Genomic DNA, 3,827 nt, shown 5'->3' with positions numbered 1-3,827 from the left:
GTCAGCGTGAAGTCAGCACTGCGACGCATCCGGTGAAACGTCAAAATAAAAACCCAATCGTAACCTCTCTGCTAAATCCAACCGAACGACACAACACGCGTTTTGTATATTATGATCCTCAGCGACATTTTAGAGATGCACATCAACTTTACAACAAGTGTAATGATGCTTTTTTGGGGCTTTATTTCACCTCAAGGAACAATAGCGTCACTTCCGGTCTTGCTTCTGTCACCGCTGGTTTGACAAAGAGACCGTTTCCACCATCTGCTCCCGCAGAAATCTCATCTAACCGGTTTTGGAGTGACACGGTAATGGCGCACATCCACTTCAGTTTAGAGTTTCACTTCTGTATAACAGTGAGGAAGCGGCCAACAGAAGTTTCGGGCAATACATCACCTTCAACCTGCTTCAGAGATCACTCCTTTACTTTGCTGACAAGATTTTCACATCACACATAAAAACTAAAACAATTGCCCCGCTTGGATAGAATACGATTTTAAAAAGTCTCTGGTTCACGTTTAACCCGTTATTTGAATTTCTTTGTAGTTTAAATGTAATGTTACCTTGGGAAAAAATAAAAAAACAACACAATGCACAACAGCAGCACCTAGAGGCCTCCAGGCACTACAGCAAGTGTCGGATAGACAACAATAGAGTGTTGCACTGAGACCACACCAGTAGGTGGGGCTGTTCACCATGATTGGGAAAGAAAGAAAAGCCTTTGCTCATCAGTGGTTGTATGAGATTCAGTCTTTAAATTTGACCTCTACAAGGAGATGAAGAATAGCCACTGGTGTGTCTTTGCCGGATCCACAGTCCGACCGTGAGTGAGAGTCACAACAGAGAGCCTGTTAATACATTTCATACAAACAAAATAAATAAAAAAGACTGCTATGGGTTATTTTAAGGCAAATAAAGCAAATATGTCAGAAATGGTATATTTGACAGGCTCTGCTGTCTGTCCTGTTTGAATAGATGAAGAATGACATTGTCAGTGACTCAGTTTATTGTAATGGCAGGTCCACATCCCCCCCAACCCCCCATTCTGCAATCACTCTATACCCCCATGCCTACTAAGAAGAATTAATATAGCCATTCTGGCTGCTGCAGCCCTCCCTCCCCCTGCTCACTCCTTCAAGCTCACAGTCGTCCTATTCAGCACCCTGGAGAGCTGCTGCAGGTACTCGGGGCGTCCTCTGCGAAATGATTGAATGGCGTGAATTGTATGGGAGAGATTTGAAAAATGGAGAGAGGGGAGATGGAGGGAAAATTAACCTTGCATGACAGAGGCTTGGCTGTAGCCGAGCAAGGACAGACATCTCAGGGATATATGTTTATGCATGGAGCAGCAGTCAGAGCAGCATCAGAGCTCGCAGCAGGCAAGGGTCTGGCCCCATAGACACTGCTAATGAAAATAAATGAAGCTCACGCTCTCCGGCTCTTTCCTATATATACACACTACCACCACAATGCCAAAACTCATTGTTCTTTCCCTGCTGCTCCAAGGTTCTGCAAATTCTAATTCATTGCACAGCAGTGCTCTCCATAATTGGTTTGTTTAGGAGGGAAATATAATATTGTTATCCTCCTGACATTCATATTTACATACGTCTCATACATCTCATTTACATACAACATACCCAGCAAAACTAACCTTTCAATATAGATTCACTGAGCAGAAATACTGTGTGTTTGTGTGACATTGCCGTGTCCTTGCATAGTTGCAGAGCCCACGTACTATAAGTGGGCTGAACCCATGCCGGCTTTATCCTTCTGCCCGCACCTTCCCTGACGGCTTCCTTGCCTTTCTGTTCATCGAAGGCTTTCAATTCCTAGATCGGCACTATTGTTTGAGCGCCCAGCCCCCACGGCAGCCAGAGCCCCCACCACCACCAACATCACTGCTGTGTTACCAAAGAACAAAAGAGAGAGTGTCAGACACCACCCACTAGATCTCTTTCACACCAGAGCCCCCACCTCAGTTCCAGATGGGTTTGCTTTTTTTTTCAGGGTTTCTCTGAACCCCAAGAGTCCTCCAAAATGGATGCCCCCTCCCCCTTGAGCCCACTACTCAGCTGCCCGTCATCCACCTGCTCCGCCGCCACGCGCCCGTGGCCGGGGCACATCCCCTCTCTATCCCTCCCCACCAGGGAGTCCTATTAAAACCATTAACCACGTTTTTTCTTCCTGGGGTCTGCTTCCAGGACATTACTCCGCCAGCAGAACAAACTTTAACAACATTAAGTCCTAAAAAGGAAGGACAACCCCACAATCTGTCCTTCAGATAAAGGAGAAACAAAATAGGGGGTATGGGGGCCAATGACACATGAAATCATTTGTTAAAAAGAAAATGTTTCTCTGGGTTATTTAATAAGATATAAAACTTTGTTGGTAATAAAAAAAATAGTTGCAGTTTTTTTGCTAGTTAAGCTGGTTTTAAAGCAGGATGGAGGAATTACACCCGACTGAATATTGCAATCAATAATGCTTATTCTCATCTCCGTCCCGTGGTGGTGTCCTTTACAAGGGGCAGGCAGATGCTCATTTGTTTGTTTCTCTCAAAGCATCAACACGTAGCATCTTCAGCAGAGTCTCTGGCTCGACCTCCACCCTTTTGACCTTTAGCCTCCAGGGACAGAGAGCAAGCTCCAGCAACAGGACACATCTGCTACAGTGTTGATCCTACAGTCAGAGGTTTGGCAGGTGGGGGAAAGCAATCAGTGCTAGATCACTCAAAATTTGCTAAATTGTGCAAAAAACCCCCACACCAACCTACAGCTGGTATTCACCTCATCGTCCTCAAAAACGATTTCAGCTAATCAAACAAAAACATCCTCACTTTCACTTTGCCTAAATCACATGCATGGATGCCTGCTTTGCTGCTACTCACTAACTAAGATTTATGGAAATATTCACTTCCAGCTCCGCTCAGTGCCGTGAACACACTGCTATTAGCGTGCTCCGTGATTGAATATATGCAGATGTATGCATATAATATGTTTATGAGTTCTTTACAGTACTTGCGTGAGACTTTTTACAGTTTCTGTGCTGCAGGAAATGACTAAACCCCCCCATCACCATTACAACCACCCCCCAACCCAACACCATCCTTTAGTCCCTAAGGGTTCAAGCACCCAAATCAATTGAAAGAAAGAAGAGTGCACTGTGGTCCTCCCCCTACATCTGTCAGGGAGGGAAAACAGGAGGGGCCGCACTCATGGGCCGTACAGGGGAACAATATCACTCCATCTGTCACAAACCGTTTCATCTCTGATGGGATGAAATATAGCTCACAAATACATCTACCACTATCATCTATGTGTATTAGCTTACTGGTACCCAAGCCTCTATCAATTCCCAGAAGCATATGCAGTGGCTTTTTGTCTTGAATTACCTTCCTCCCACCAGCTAGCACTTTCCAACCACCTTGCAGATTATGCTTTTAAGCCAAACCGTATGGTGAAAGAAATTTTTCCACTGTACACAGTGAGCCAGTTAATGAAAATGGACGACGACCAAGACACGAAATTTGCATGTAAAAAGTTCCAGCATGAACGCTTAATGAAGAAAGCACATATTGTATTTGGAGGAAATAGTGGAAAAAAGTCAGATGCAATCTGCTGATAACCAGAGGGTTCTTTCATATTCAAATGTTGCTGCTGCTGCGTTTGGAGGATGGGTGTGGCCGGCCGATTCTTCTTGCCTCCTGAGCTGTCGCTGCTTTGTGACGTCCACGATCGTATTTGCTCTATCAAATCATGCTATCGGACCGGTCAATGTTCAGTGCCGAAGACAAAATGACAAATCCAAACAATACCTATCAAACA

Source organism: Hippoglossus hippoglossus, chromosome 8 (genome assembly GCF_009819705.1).
Source record: "Hippoglossus hippoglossus isolate fHipHip1 chromosome 8, fHipHip1.pri, whole genome shotgun sequence".
NCBI classification, from domain to species: domain Eukaryota; kingdom Metazoa; phylum Chordata; class Actinopteri; order Pleuronectiformes; family Pleuronectidae; genus Hippoglossus; species Hippoglossus hippoglossus.
Note: the sequence above shows the minus strand (reverse complement) of the source record.